The 16,802-nt window shown below is 40.8% G+C and overlaps 1 long non-coding RNA gene across 1 annotated transcript; it reads left to right on the top strand.

The window, feature by feature from the left end:
• Positions 1 to 288: 288 nt before the first annotated feature.
• On the top strand, positions 289 to 15,648 carry LOC130361102 (uncharacterized). The gene is made up of 3 exons (XR_008890877.1): positions 289 to 370; positions 11,532 to 11,667; positions 15,533 to 15,648. It is a non-coding gene; the product is annotated as an uncharacterized LOC130361102 (long non-coding RNA).
• The last annotated feature ends 1,154 nt before the right edge of the window (positions 15,649 to 16,802 follow it).

Here is a 16,802-nt window from a genome sequence, read left to right as displayed (position 1 = left end):
AGTCATTATATGGTATTGTCTTGTATATTAAGTATGTACATTTATTATATGTATTGTACAGTGAATGTAAGTAATATATGAAGGTTGTTAGGATATTTACCCTGTATAGGACCTTCCTAAGGTCATGTGATATGTCATGTGCTATGTGATCACTCGATACCCAGAGTTCCAGAGACACAGGTAACCCCAGGCAACCAGCTAGCAATGGGCTTTAGTCCAGCCCCCTTATATAGAAAGGGCTGTAGTCTCCACACTAGCTCTCTTGGTTCCTGCTCTTTAGTTCCTGCAAGCAAAGCAAGCACAAGTCCTGTACAACCCAAGTCCAGAATAGCTAGGCCAAAGCCTAAAAGTCTGCAGCCACATCAAATCTGTGAGTACAAGTCAAGTCTCTACTGTCCCTACCAAAGTCAAAAAGGTAGTACAGTGGCCTGTATCATCATTATTGCAACTACAAGTCCAAACAAGCCTTAGAGGTTCCCTGTGTCCAGGTCACCTCTGTGGAAGTTGGCTATTTGTAAAGACTGTTATACTGCCTTCTTCAGTAAAGTTTCAGTTGCATCAAAACCCTGTTTTGGACTCTCATTTACTATATGCTGTTTTGGGTTGGTTGTCGGCAGTACCCTACACCATACAACCACATTCTGCCATCACGAACACTAGGGGTTAATAACATCTTACCCATAGGGTTCATACCATCTGGTCCCGCTACCTACACCACTACACCCCGTGGCCCCGCCATAACACCATGGTCACCACACAAGCAAGGACAAAGTCCACTAAGTGAGGGACGGCCAGCACTGTCTGATAGGACAGGAGAGAGCACAGAGGAATGCTATCAGACATAAGAGGCACAGAGGAGGACTAGCCCCCTTTACTTTGTCCATGCCCAGGGCTGGACTGACCATCGGGCATATCGGCTGTCCATGGGCCAGGCCATCCGTCTGCCCTTAGCAATGACACTCACTGCGGAGGGTGGGGGGGTTGTCCTGCAGCCACCGCTTTAAAGAAGAAAAAAAAAGCATCCAACGCTCAGCAAGGGTAAGGCTGTCAGCCCTGGACTGAATATCTTTAAGAGCCATCTCAGTGATGTGAGGACATCTCCTTGACCATGCCCCTCATGTCGGCCTTAGTTAAGAGCAGAGCCAGCATGCTCAGAAGAAAAGGATAGCGCTACTGTGGGAGATGAGTATGGTTTTTAAATTTTTTTTTTTTAAATCTTAGCTATAGGGGCTGATATTTTTAGGGTTGCTGCTTCAACATCCTAAAGGGGCTGCTGCTCCTACTACATCCTAAAAGAATTTATGCTTCTGCTACATCCTAAATGGACCTGCTACTATTACATTCTAAAGGGGCTGCTGCTTATACTACATCCTAAAGGGGGCTGCTACTGCTACATCCTAAAAGGGCTGCTGCTTCTACTATATCCTAAAGGGGGATGCTACTACTACATCCTAATGGGGGCTCTGCTACTACATACTAAAAAGGCTGCTGCTTCTACTACATCCTAAAGGGGGCTGATACTACTACATCCTAAAAGGGGCTACTGCTTCTACCTTATCCTAAAGGGGCCTGCTACTACTAAATCCTAAAGGGGGCTGTTACTACTACATCCTAAAAGGGCTGCTGCTAATACGACATTCTAAAGAGGGGCTGCTGCTACTACATTCTAAAGGGGGCTGCTGCTTTTACTATATCTGAAATGGGGCTGCTACTACTACATCTTAAAGGGTGCTGCTATTACTACATTCTTAAAGGGCTGCTGATTCTACTAAATCCTAAAGGGGGCTGCTACTACAACATTCTAAAGGGGTCTGCTGCTACTACATCCTAAAAGGGCTGATGCCACTACTGTATCCTGAAGAGGGCTGCTGCTACTACATCCTAAAGGGGGCTGTTGATTCTAATATATACTAAAAGGGGCTGCTACTGATACATCCTAAAAGGGCTGCTGCTTCTACTACATCCTAAAGGGGGCTGCTACTACTAAATCCTAAAGGGGGCTGCTGCTACTATTAGTACCTAAAGGGAACTACTGCTGCTACTACTAGTACCTAAAGGGGATGCTGTTACCACTGTCTAAATGGGGATGCTAATACTAGTAGTACCTAAAGGGGACTGCTACAACAGCTGAAGGGGGCTGCTGCTACTCCATCCTAAAAGGGCTGCTACTACTAAATAAAGGAAGCTGTTGCTATTACCAGCTAATGGTACTACTACCTAAAGTAGGCTACTGCTACTGCTACCACCTAAAGGGGCTACTGCTACTACTACTACCTGAAAGGGGCTGCTGCTACTACTACTACTACTACTACTACCTAAAAGGAAGGCTGCTGCTACTATTACCTAAATGGGGGCTGCTTCTACTACCTAAAGGGGGCTGCTACTACTAGTACTACTACTACTACCTAGATGGGCTGCTGTTACTACTGCCTAAAGGGGGGCTGCTGCTACTATATACAGGGGACTGCAACTATATACAGGGGGATTCTATCTACAGGGGGGCCTACCTACAGAGTGTAACCCCTACTTATAGGGGGCTGCTACTGCCTACATGTAGTAACTATCTACAGGGAGCAACTACCTACTGGTAGCACCTACTTACTCTTCCCTAACCCACTTATCTACCCACTCTACTTTGTAGGACACTCAGGGAGTTATTATTATTTATGGAGCGCTATACGTGCTGGAAAAGTGCACAGACTAAAATGTTTGTCTGGCAGGTTTTACTGAGACGAGTTGTGGCTGGAAGAATTCATCACAACAGTCTGGGCCAGATGGAAAAGAAAAAGGGAAGTGAACGACTCTGATAAGAGAAGATGTCACCTGATGTGACTGTATGAAATCACTTATATGGTTTGCAGAGCCTGTGTAGAGTCGGGGTAACCACTATATGGTCACTGTTAGAGATGAGCGAATCGAAGTTGACGAACCCGATTTCTTACGAATTTCATGCAAAATTTGATTCGCAACGAATACGAATATCGCCGTGATTCTATCGCGCAAATCGCTTCATTAAACTCCATTTTATAGCGTTCCAGGCTATTGGAGACCTAAGATGGCTGATCCACATGTGAGTACATGGGGCAGGGGATTATGGGAGCGCGGGAAACAGCGGCGGGAATGAAGGTAGGTGGGCTGACCCTGAATCACATGTGAGATGCAGCCTATCAGTGTTCACTGACCCCTGTGATGTAACAGCCCTATATAATCGGCGACCATCTTCCCTCTGGTCATTTCTTCTATGCACGAGATAGGGAAAGGAAGTGACTGCACGTCTGTGTGCTGATCGCATACAACGGCGTTATACAGCATCCGACCGCTACGAGTAGCGGTGACACCAGTATTAGGGAAAGACACAGGGCACAGTGTTGCTGCAGTTCTGACCGAGAACGATTCTAGCAAAACCTCGTATTCTCGTTACTCAATATAGCAGGCATAGAGGTGCTGCATAGCAGTCACCTGCGTCATAGAACTCACAGCTGTTTTACCTGTATGGAGCATCTAATATCCTCTTTTTTCAGCCCAATTGAGTTTTTTCTGTTGTTCCAAAATCTGATTCTCACAATTGTGTGACAGAGTGCAATTTAGGGTTTAATCCCTGTAAAAAAAAAAAATGTCTGTGGTGCTGCCCAGTTGGGTCTTGCTGCTGTTCAGAAATAAGCCATATTAGTGTGGACTTTAGTGCCTTTTTACCATTTTTCACCTGTTACTCTGTCTCTGTGCTAAATTCAGTATTATACCACACGTTATACACCTGCCGGTGTGTTAAAGAAAAAAAAAAGTTTTTCCTGCGTACAAATACGCTTCACAGTGGCCTTATCATTGCAAAGGGCCTACATACAAGCAAATAGCGTACCATATACTACCTTTTTTTCTGTCTCTGTGCTAAATTCAGTGTTATACCGCACGTTATACACCTGCCAGTGTATGAAAGAAAAAAAAAAGTTTTTCCTGCATACAAATACGCTTAACAGTGGCCTTATCATAGCAAAGGGCCTACATACAAGCAAATAGCGTACCATATACTACCTTTTTTTCTGTCTCTGAGCTAAATTCAGTGTTATACCACATGTTATACACCTGCCGGTGTATTAAAGAAAAAAAAAAGGTTTTCCTGCGTACAAATACGCTTCACAGTGGCCTTATCATTGCAAAGGGCCTACATACAAGCAAATAGCGTACCATATACTACCTTTTTTTCTGTCTCTGTGCTAAATTCAGTGTTATACCGCACGTTATACACCTGCCAGTGTATGAAAGAAAAAAAAAAGTTTTTCCTGCATACAAATACGCTTAACAGTGGCCTTATCATAGCAAAGGGCCTACATACAAGCAAATAGCGTGCCATATACTACCTTTTTTTCTGTCTCTGTACTAAATTCAGTGTTATACCGCACGTTATACACCTGCCGGTGTATAAAAGAAAAGAAAAAGTTTTTCCTGCGTACAAATACGCTTAACAGTGCCCTTATCATTGCAAAGGGCCTACATACAAGCAAATAGCGTACCATATACCACCTTTTTTTCTGTCTCTGTACTAAATTCTGTGTTATATCACATGTTATACACCTGCCGGTGTATTAAAGAAAAAAAAAGTTTTTCCTGCGTACAAATACGCTTAACAGTGGCCTTATCATTGCAAAGGGCCTACATACAAGCAAATACCTTTTACAGTGTGTGTCTCCTCCTCCTCCCCCGTGTCCTCGTCCTCCACTGCACATCCAAATCTCGGTGGCCCTTCATCGTACCACGTGTGTAGGGCACAGCGGTGTCAAGCCGTCCTTCACATGGTTTGTCTTGGCGAACGGAGTCACACAGGGGAGGAACTGCTAAAGTTTATTAGGGAAGAAATCCGAGTATGGCTTACTCCACGAAATCTGGAAATGGGAACCATGGTGACCGACAATAGGAAGAACATTGTGGCCACGCTGCGACAAGGAAGTGTGAACCATTCGCCCTGCATGGCACACGTGTTGAATCTGGTTGTCAAAAAGTTCATCAAGTCTTCACCCCATTTGCAAGACGTCCTGACAATGGCAAGGAAACTGTGTATGCACTTCAGCCACTCGTACACCGCCAAGCACACTTTGCTTGAGCTGCAGCGTCAGAACAGTATCCCACAACATAGTCTCATTTGTGACGTTGCCACACGTTGGAATTCCACCCTCCATATGTTGGACAGACTATACGAACAAAGAAAAGCCATCACAGATTTTTTGATGATCCAAGCAGATAGGAGTACTCCCCTGTGTAACTTCAATGTGAACGAGGGGCATTGACCTTGGGTCTGAGTATATTGACCATGCTCCTACAACAAAGTTTTCTCTATTGTGGTTGGATATGAAACCCTCTGGGGCAGACATGGGCATTGTACGGCCCGCTTGCCACATATGGCCCTTTGATTGGCTCTGACCGGCCTGCGCTGATTGGGGGACAACTATGTTGCATAATCTGGGGGACAACTATGCTCCTAATCTGGGGGACATCTATGCTGCCTAATCTGGGGGACATCTATGCTGCCTAATCTGGGTGACATCTATGCTGCCTAATCTGGGGGACAACTATGCTCCTTATCTTTGGGACAACTATGCTCCTAGTCTGGGGGACAACTAAGATCCTAATCTGGGGGACATGTATGCTGCCTAATCTGGGTGACATCTATGCTGCCTAATCTGGGGGACAAGTATGCTCCTAATCTGGGGGACATCTATGCTGCCTAATCTGGGTGACATCTATGCTGCCTAATCTGGGGGACAAGTATGCTCCTAATCTGGGGGACATCTATGCTGCCTAATCTGGGGGACATCTATGCTGCCTAATCTGGGTGACATCTATGCTGCCTAATCTGGGGGACAACTATGCTCCTTATCTGGGGGACAACAATGCTCCTAATCTGGGGGACATCTATGCTGCCTAATCTGGGGGACATTTATGCTGCCTAATCTGGGGGACAACTATGCTCCTAATATGGGGAAAACGGATGCTTCTGGCCTTGGGCCTATAATTTTTTGAAGTTTAGCAGTAGCTAAATACATGCTTAATGCAAATGTAAACATTGATCTTTAAATGTAAGGGGTTCTGAAAACCTCTTGGGTACGGCGAATGCATGCTCCAGACTCATTCTGTGTCTTTCAGGAACTACTTGCCTCCCTGGCGCCTCTGGCCTTGGGCCTTAAATTTTTGGATGTTTAGCAGTAGCTAAATATATGCTTTATGCAAATTTCAACAATGATCGTTAAATTCTCGGCGCTCTGCCAGGGCCTTCTCCTACCCAGCCTGGGCCGATCCGAGGACCTCACTAACCAACTCACTAACTAATCCAATCCCTTATAGCGATGGGCGGTGTGTACAAAGGGCAGGGACTTAATCAACGCCAGCTTATGACCCTCACTTACTGGTAGTTCCTCGTTTTAAGGTTAAATAATTGCAATCCCAGATCCCTATCACGAACTGGTTTCAGCGTTCAACACGCACCTGTCCTTGAAAGATAGAGACACGCTAATCTGTTCAGTGGAGCGCTAGTGCCATAACACACCTGTTATTGCTCGATCTCGCAATTGATCGGGTAAGGTAAGGGGTTATTAAAGCATCTTGGGTACTGCTGAGGCCTACTCCTGACTGCTTCTGGTGCAATGTATGGGGTAATAAAACACTCTTGGGTAGTGTTATTGTTAAATTTACTGATAATTTTATCAGTAATAAAATAGAATTTTCCAGAATGCTAATCGTTACACAACGGAACGCTTGTTGCGTGTGATTTTTTTATGAAAAAAAATAAAAAATACAGACAGGGATTAACTCTGCTTCATCATTTTGGGCAAAAAAAGTCCTTTGGTGATCTGATCTTTTGGAGACAGATGCGCTTACACACATATTGAATTCGTTTTTGTAAAATAATTTCAAACATTGTGTGGTTTATTATTTTTAAAAATAATGTCTTTGGGTGGTCCACCGCCCTGCATTATAGAGTCTTGTGAACTGTTGGATATGCGCTTGTTCTTACACAAAGGTATTTCTTTAAAAAATTTCTAAAATGTTGTTGTTTTTTGGAGGGGATTGTGAAGCCCGGGTGTGTACTCGTGCATCAGCCAACTCCAGGCTGTGTCCTTCAGGCAATATATGGGTTCCTGATGCCGCAGAGGTGGGGCCTGGGTCTGGAAATTTCTAATTTTTGGATAGCAGGTGCTACCTATGAGAAATCTTTGTAAAAAATTTCTTATATTGTGTTGTTTTTTTTTTGGGGGGGGGGGGATTGTGAAGCCTTGGTGTGTAGTGTACTAGTGCATCAGCCAACTCCACGCTGTGCCATTCAGCCACTAAATGGTCTCCTCTTGCTGCCAACATGTCCACGCTGTGTCATTCAGCCACTATATGGTGTCCTCATGCTGCCAACACCTCCACGCTGTGCCATTCAGACACTATATGGTGTCCTCATGCTGCCAACATCTCCACGCTGTGCCATTCAGCCACTATATGGTGTCCTCATGCTGCCAACACCTCCAAGCTGTGCCATTCATCCACTATATGGTGTCCTCATGCTGCCAACACCTCCACGCAATGTCATTCAGTCACTATATGGTCTCCTGACACTGATGCCACCCGCTCTGTCATTGTGCTGCTGTGCGACAGTGATTTTAAGAGCGATGCCGGTAATCTGCATGCTATTCTGAATAACAGTATTATTTCACTACCCCAGCACACTCCATATGCATTTTAGGACACAGCAAAGTGTTCTCTACCCCTTTAGAGGGTATGTGGGCTAAAAATAGCCTTTTTTAATATTGATTCGCCGCAAACAAATTCGGATCGAAACAAACTTTTTTCGGGAAGATTCGGCAAATCGGCCAAATCGAATTTTTGAAAAGTTCGCTCATCTCTAGTCACTGTATGGGGGGGAATATTCCTCTTTGTATACTGATATTATCGGTAAAATTGGTCAGTATACAGGATTTGGTCGGTAACACTATGATGGTAATATGTATAGTGATAATATTCCTCCTTGTATACTGGTATTATTGGTAATATTTGTCTCAGTATATAGGATTTGATCAGTAACAGTATGATGGTAATATACTGTATATGGTGATAATAATGATAATATTTGCTCCTTACATACTGGTGTTATTTGGTAACTATATGATTTACTTTGAGGTACATGTGTCTATCATGAAAAATTGTCTTACCTATGGTAATGTTTGTGTATGTATATTTATCTATTATGCGAAGAACATAAGTGGTGGAAACATTTGTTTAAGTGTCCTTTTTGGTGTTATGAAATGCTGCAGGACTGAAGCAAGGAGAAAGACTCCAGGATACATGCACACATCTATTTGTGTTTGAAAGGTCTAGACTGGTATATGATTGTGGACCATTGTATACCATATTAATATAGCTCCATAGTGCCTATAGTAAAGAATAACACTACAATTCTGACACTTTTCTATTTGGGTGCAGAGTTAAATGGATACTGTCAGATACAAAAACATTTGTATATCTTGGCAAAACATTAATGAGAAATATATATATATATATATATATATATATATATATATATATATATACATATTTATGGTCAAAACAATAAATATTCCACCCCAGAATGCTCACAAGTTACCTTAAAGTTCAATGCTGTTTTTTTAATTCCATTTTAGAGCACGCAGCTTGCGGAGATCGTACAAGGGGGGGGGGGGGGCATGTTAAATGTGACGTGTTGAGGCCACACCACCTCTGTGTGAAAGTACAAAAAAAAAACACACACAGGTAACAGATAACAGGTAACACCAATTAATCAAAAAAATACAAGTAAACAAAGCGTATACAGCTTAAGCAGTGGAATATTTTTTTTTAGATATTAATGCAAAAGACGTACATTTAAAAGGTTATAATAATACACATAAAACGCAGAGAAATCTAATGAGGAAAACTGAACAAAAGATGAAGGCTTACAACTATCACCAGACTGTAGTATAGTTAAACATAGGAGATGCAAATAACATCCCTGATTTTTACTTCAGATGTGATAACAGATGGAATAAACATAAATGTGCATTAACAATAAGAATTGTCTAAGCAACATAATTAGAGATGAGTGAATCGAAGCTGACGAACCCGAATTTGTTCAAAATTTCATGAAATATTTGATTTGTAACGAATGGGAACATCACCGCGATTCTATTGCACAAATCACTTCATTAAACTCCATTTACTGCGGTCCAGGCTCCACGGCATCTAAAATGGAGGATCCACATGTCAGTACATGGGGCAAGGAACGCTGGCAAGGCGGGAAGGGAAGTAGGCGGGATGACCCTGAATCACATGCAGTATGCAGCCTATCAGCAGCCAGTCACCCCTTTGATGTCACAGCCCTATATAATAGGCAGCCATTTTGTGGCTCGTCATATCATTCATGACACTGCGTACAGATAGGATGGACATCCCTGTGTGTGTTACACCGGAAAGCTCATTCCAGCAGCATTCTGGTGGACAGAGAGCATTCTGGTGGACAGAGAGCTATCCTCATGCTTCAGCCACCTCCAGGCTGTGCCATTCATCCAATATATGTTTTACTGATGCTTCAGCCACCTCCAGGCTGTGCCATTCATCCAATATATGGTTTCTGATGCTTCAGCCAGCTCCAGTCTGTGTCATTCAACAACTACATGGTTTAGTGATGCTGCTGGGCCTATTACCTATATATGTTTATGGTAGCACTAGGTACATTACATCTTCAATGGAAATTGAAAAATTCATCTTTTATTCTTAGTGATTGTGAGGCCCTATTGTCTCCTCATCTGCCACCAACTCCAGGCTGTGCCATTCAGATACTATATGGTCTCCTCATGCTGCCACCAACTCCAGGCTGTGCCATTCAGCCACTATATGGTCTCCTCATGCTTCACCCAACTCCAGGCGGTGTCATTCAGCCAATATATGGTTCACTGATGCTGCTGGGCCTGGGTCTGGGCCTAAAAAATTTTTATGGTCGCATTGGGTCCATTAAATCCTCAATTTCAATTTCAAAATTCATCTGTTATTCTTATGGATTGGGAAGACCTGGTGTGTACTCATGCTGCTGCCAACTCTAGACTGTGCCATTCAGACACTATATGGTCTTCTCATGCTTCAGCCATCTCCAGGCTGTGTCATTCATCCAATGTATAGTTTACTGATGCTGCTGGGTCTGGACCTAAAAATGTTTTATGGTAGCACTAGATACCCTAATCCTCAATTAAAATTTCAAAATTCATCTTTTATTCTTAGGGATTGGGAAGCCCTGGTGTCTACTCTTGCTGCTGCCAACTCCAGGCGGTGCCATTTAGCCAATACATGGTTTACTGATGCTGCTGGGCCTGGGTTTGGGCATACATTTTTTTATGGTAGCCCTAGCTACCCTAAATCTTTAATTTAAATGTCACAATTCGTCTTTTAATCTTAGGGATTGTGATACCCTAGTGTCTACTCATGCTGCTGCCAACTCCAGGCTGTGCCATTCAGACACTATATGGTCTCCTTATGCTTCAGCTACCTCCAAGCTGTCATTCAGCCACTATATGGTCCCCTCATGCTGCCAACATCTCCACAATATGTCATTCAGCCACTATATGGTCTCCTCATGCTTCAGCCACAACCACATAATAAAAATAACCAACATGACACGTTATACATAAATTACTCGTCAATCAAACACATCAAGCATTCAAGCAGCATTCATTCATTCAACATTACATTATGTATTAATAAATCACATAAAATTAAACATTATCTTACCTGTCTTCCAATGTTCTGATCACTGCGGCTCCCTTCTTTTCCTGCACCCGCTCCCGATAATGGTCCCCTGCTTCTGAATAAAAAATAATTTTGCTATTAAAAAAAATGTAATTTGTTTCTCACAATTCCCTACAGCATCTTTCTTTTTTATGGTACCCTCAAAAAAGGGCAAAAAAGAATCAAGCAAAGAAACACAACTAAGTTAATCGAAAAATGTATATGATACTCCAAATACCGAATGTGTTCGGAAAAATCAAACCTTAAAAAAAAATGACTGAATCAAAAATGTTACCCTAATGAAAAAAATATAACGAAACGAAAATTTCCCTCGTTCACATGTCTAGCCATAACACATGTTATTTTGATATTAGAGTTTTAGAATTGCACATATGTTTTGTTATGCTATTGTGCCTCATACTTTATCAACACAACAGCAGCCATTTTTAATGGATCTGCAATATTCTATATTAACCTATATTCTCATTAAAATGTATTCACAATAACAAATGAGGTTCTCAGAACACCATATCAGCTTTGTTTGGGGTATCTCTAAAGGTCCCAGCTACAATGCCCTTCACAGTCAGACATTAGCTATAAACAATATGATGTTGATAGTTGTCACGAGGTCAAATATTCTCTTATTTAATTATATTTTAATTAATTGAAGCAATTAACCTGTTCATTAGTCATATTTGGTCCCGGGCATGATATGTGGTGTTATAGCGACACCTAGAAGGGATTATATTGTCATGATCTTCCAACAGAAGGAGGGCCTGCATGGAAGCACCATGAGGCATAAAAGGTATCAGACGACTATAAGCCTTCCCCTGGAAGTTATCTGAGAGGCGAGGCCATGAGGCGCTAGAAAGGTCCTGTCAGATACAGCAATTTCATTGTATGGTAACTATACAAGGGTTCTATGATTACACCTTCTTCTTCTCTTTCCTAATACTTAAAGTTAGAGGTCTTACATATATCTGGTAGCGTACTAGTTCTTGTTTGATTGTGATCCTTTTACAATGTGGATGAAAATTATATCAATTAGTACGTATGGTGAAAGATCTTTCCTAATCTCCAGTTTGAGATGGTAGTTTCTAGAATACGGAAAATTCTCCCTTCTACTGCAGAGAACAGGGCGTGTTCTGTGCATATTAATGCATACATATATTGCATATAGCATAGTCGTATCTTTCACCATCTAATTGACATAATACAAATCTATCCACAAGAAAACTTATTTGAGTATTCCTCCAAATTTATTAAACAGTAAGATAACAAACTTAGTACCACATAGTACCACTACTTTGACAACAGCGATCTAAAGGGTTAGTAGCCGCCCGCGGCAATTGCCGCATGTCGGCTATTAACACCAGCCCTCAGCTACAGGAATCAGCTGGGGGCTGGCTGGTATGGCATGGACTCGAGTCAGGAGCCCGCGCCATACATAGCTTGCCGTCTCTTAGACGGCAACTGGTTAAATTCCTGAATTATTGTAATATGGTTTTAAATGCATATTTTACTTTTGTTTCTAAAGAGATTTAAATCTTCGAAATATAAATGTTCATAAAAACCATATACACAAAGCAAACAAAGCATTCAATTTTGGCTGAAAAAAAAAAGTGTATCACTTACTTTCTAGCTTCATTAAACATATTCAGTAGTTCAGACCCTAAGGCTCCAAAATATGTAATTTTCAATGTCAATAAAATACACCAGTGTTTCCAAGCTTCAGGCATTAGCTCATATGGCTGTTAGTACTTTGAATTCCAAATGTAATAAAAAGTATATGTATACAGAAGAAAATGATATATTCTTGCAATTATGACATTTAATGTGCTATGATAGTTTTGGATTTGAAAACCTGCATTGTATAAGCTTATTCTGTTTGTTTTTTTCTGTTATGAGTACAATAGTTAATTTTCAAATTATACATTATCAAGGGAATTTATCAATGCTTACACCAAAAAACTGGCATTTAAAAAGTTGCTAAATTATGTGTGAAACACATAAAAAGTCCGAAGCCTGCATAAAATGTAAGATTTTTTTTCCATGCAAGAAAATTGACACGTAAGCCTTGATAAGTTTCCCCCTATTCTTATTAGTCAGGAAAGCTGCCATCCATACACCTGACTTTAAAAATATTACTACATCTTGATTTCTCTTATTATATAAGCGTATTATACTGTGCCACATACATTTTAGGCGCATAAAATGAGAATGCTTGGGCTGGGGGAAAATGTGTGTAAATAAGTAAGCAACTGGCTCAGTGATAGAACAGTGCACTGTTACAAAAGGACCTGGCTTAGGTTGAGAAGTGGTGCACATAGCTTATATGCAGCTTATTTCACACTGTGCAAAATCCGTGGGAAATACGCTGCATATTATCATGTCTGTCGTGGTCCGTGTTCACCCACAGCTATTGGATTTGCTTGTGTGTGAACAGTTTTATGTTCTCTGGTCAGGGAATAGTTAATAGTCTTTGACTTTCTAGCAAATAGCTCCTTGGGTGTGTCTATTTAAAGCCAGCCCAGTCTAGCCTCTGGGCTGGTGATACTTATATCCTGACTTGCTAAGATGCTGAACATGTTGCATGGAGCTCTTGGTGAAACACTCTTTGTTTGAGCTTTTAATCTTCTATCTCGGTTTTAGCATGCACTTTGTATTTTCTGATTTTAGCCATGGTAAGGTGGCATACTTGAAGTTCTGTGCTTTATATTTCTGTTTTCCTACTGGGCCAGAAGGATGCTGGTGAGTGTGCTGCTGGCCAGTAGTCTATTTGACTTTATTATTAATGGCTACTCCTTTAGTGGAGTGTCCAGTTTGTGTGTCCAGTGTGAACAGTGTCCTATGTTAGATCCCTGTTACCGCTCCATGGGGACTCCGTGTCTACTGGAGGTGTTTGGAGGGATTGCTATTCTTGTCTTGTGTTCAATGTGAACAGTGTTCTATATTATATCCTGTGTATTTAGGCATCCCTGTTACCTGTTCATGGGGACTCAGAGGGTATTGTTATTCCTGCATCTACTGGAGGTGTTCTGAAGGGATTGTGATTATTCCTGTCTTGTGTTCAGTGTGAACAGTGTTCTATAAATATTTCCTGTTTATCTAGGCATCCCTGTTACCTGTCCATGGGGACTCCGTGTCTACTGGAGGTTTTATATGGGATTGCGAATATTCCTGTTTAGCTATAGATCCCTGTTACCAGTCCGTGGTGACTCAGAGGGTATTGTTGTTCCTGTGTCTACCTGAGGTTTTTCTAGGGGATTAAGCTTATTGCTATTTTGTTCTGGAGTATGTTCAGACTTATCTGTTTTCCTGTCTGGTGTTTTGAATTCTATATGTTTATTAGTTCTTTATTCAGATCTTTGGAGTTCTGTTCATGACATTTCATGTTCTATAGTGTCCTCTGTTCACGACCACTGAGTCCTCTGTTCATGTCTGCTGATATAGTGTCCCCTGTGCTGCTCACTGATCTGTGTCCTCTGAACTTAACACTATTGAGTTTTATATTTATGTTTCTAGTTTGTGACTAAGCACTTTAGCTCAAGGAGGGACCGGCACCCAGTTGTCGATCTTCCGGTTTTAGGGTCAGTTTAGGGCTTACTCTCCCTGTCTCCTGGTTGATCCCTGACACATATTCTCCTATGAGCAGACACACAGGGCTACCCGGTGGAAGCCCTGTGTGTGCAGTGAGGTTTGGAGGTGAGGCCGTGAGTCACAGTCATGTGGACGTGTTGGCCTTCCCCTAAACCTTACTGCCATGGGTAGCCCTGTGTATCTGTGCATAGGAGAATATGCAGTGTATTTCCCACTATGAAATACACCTGGTATAATCTATGTGTAACCCTTCTCCAAGGTGAACCTTGATCCTATCCTATCCTATGAGGGCTTATTCTATGAGCCAGAGCGAAAGGACAGCTGCTGCAGGTGAATCGCCAACATCTTCTCCTTTAAAGTCAGCTATTTGTTGGGGAACAGGAACTGATCCAATAGCTATCAACTAGATATCACAGCACTTCACATTTTATAGTGGCTGTGTGGGAAAAAAATTATTTCTTTAAGTTTTGTATACTAAGTATATTTTAGCTTAAACCTGGACTTATCATATTCATTTCTGCCATGTGTTAAATTTGTTGTCTTGCTGTATATTTTTTTCAGTTACAAAACCAAACATTTAAAGATTTCAATAGAATATATGCACACCGTCCTAATTATAAGATAAAAAAGGTTCCAAACTAATCATTTTCACACAGCTTTCTATAACGCAAAAAAAACTTAAATGTTGTCCATGGCAACCCGGATGGAGCGGTCTAAGAGAGATTTGAAGTATTTTGCTACTCAGTAATAATGACCCCAGGTTAACAAAACACTGAGAAGCTTCTGATTTCTAAAGCATTTACACTGCACATTTAGGTTTCAACTTAATTAACTGACACATTTTCCAATCAAACTAAGGCCCTTAATATTGTGTATAAGAAAGAGAAAAAAATACTAGAATAACTAAAGATTATTGAATTTATAGATACATAATACCAAGAAATGATGCTCAGATAATAATGAATGTTCATATAGCTAAAGTTTGAGGAAAAATGTTTCCTTTTGAATGGTAAATAATATAGTTAGCATTTTTCTTCAGATTTTTCAAGTTAGACTATTGTCTTAAGTTCTTACTTAGATTGTCTTTATATATAACTGTACAAATAATATTATATTCAAGGTTTTGCTTTAACGGTGGATTTTATATGCTTTTTTTCTTAATACCTAGACCTGTGAAGTACCCACTAGATGGTTTGCTGGGCATATTCTGTGACCTGTCCAAATGTCATTCCTCAGGGGGAGTCAGAACTGTGAGCTTCAGTTATTGTGTGTAAATCTGTTATCTGTACTATAGTGTCACTGTAGTCCTGTCTCTGATGAAAAGAAGGACACTTGTGAAAAAGAGACCTGGACAGTTTTAGCTTAATGCAAGGCCTAGTGGCTGAAAACTGCATGACTTCAAGGTTATTTTTATATTATAGATAGTAAAATGCTAAATTACTTAAAAATAAATAATTAGTCCAAAAAATCAGTCATATATTTCTGCTGGAGAAAATTTGATGCAGGTAAAGTCCTATTCATTGATTCTATGGTGCAGTTACGCCACAGTATCCACATAGATAATATGCACCAAGAAGTAACTCACACATTTTTTTTCTGTGATATAGATTACAAATCCAAGTAAAAAAAAAATTCAAATTATTCTGAATGAAATGCTGTGTGGATTCCTAATAAAAGAATGAATCTGAATTTAGATGAGGGTTACAGCGCAGAATTAGCATAAAAATCTGTGTGATAAAAATAAATCTGTGTGACAATATCTTCAGTTTGAGACCCAAAAGAGACCTGATAAAAGAAAAAAATAAGTGAATAAAAATATAAAGCCCTCTAATAAACACTGTCGGAAGGAGAAACACCCCCCAAAAAGATGTAGATACCTGACAATGCTCTGCCTTGTTTCTTCTACTTATGTATATATAAGAAACTACACAGAACAATAAAAACAGCAGTGGACCATCAATACAGAAACTGATAAGAACTGGAAGGATTAACATTTTTTAATATAAGTAATGTACAAATCTGTTTAACTTTCTGGCACTAGTTAATTTGAAAACATGCTTTGTTCTCCCCGATAGGGTGTTTGAGCCAAAGTCATGAGTTGATTTGAAAGGAATAGGACATACAAAGAATTTATAGCCATTCTTCCTGCTGGACCACTTCTTGCTTTGGGTTAAAAAAAGACTAAATTCAAAACCACAAAAAAAACTTCCAACAAAGGCTGTGTCTCACTGTTTAGCACATTGAAGGAATTGCAATTCAGCACTTGTTGTCCAAGTCTTTGATATAGGTTAGTGGAAACTAGAAACTGAAAGCAATAATTTATGCCAAGAGAGTTGAACACACTCAACCAAGCATATAGAATTGACGCTCAAGGAAGTTGTCAGTATGATGGAACTTTCTCAGCAAGCATGCAATAAATTCAGTGGCTTGAGATGTTC

This window comes from Hyla sarda, chromosome 3 (assembly GCF_029499605.1).
Source record: "Hyla sarda isolate aHylSar1 chromosome 3, aHylSar1.hap1, whole genome shotgun sequence".
Lineage (NCBI taxonomy): Eukaryota > Metazoa > Chordata > Amphibia > Anura > Hylidae > Hyla > Hyla sarda.
Note: the sequence above shows the minus strand (reverse complement) of the source record. Positions and strands in the feature narration are given on the sequence as shown.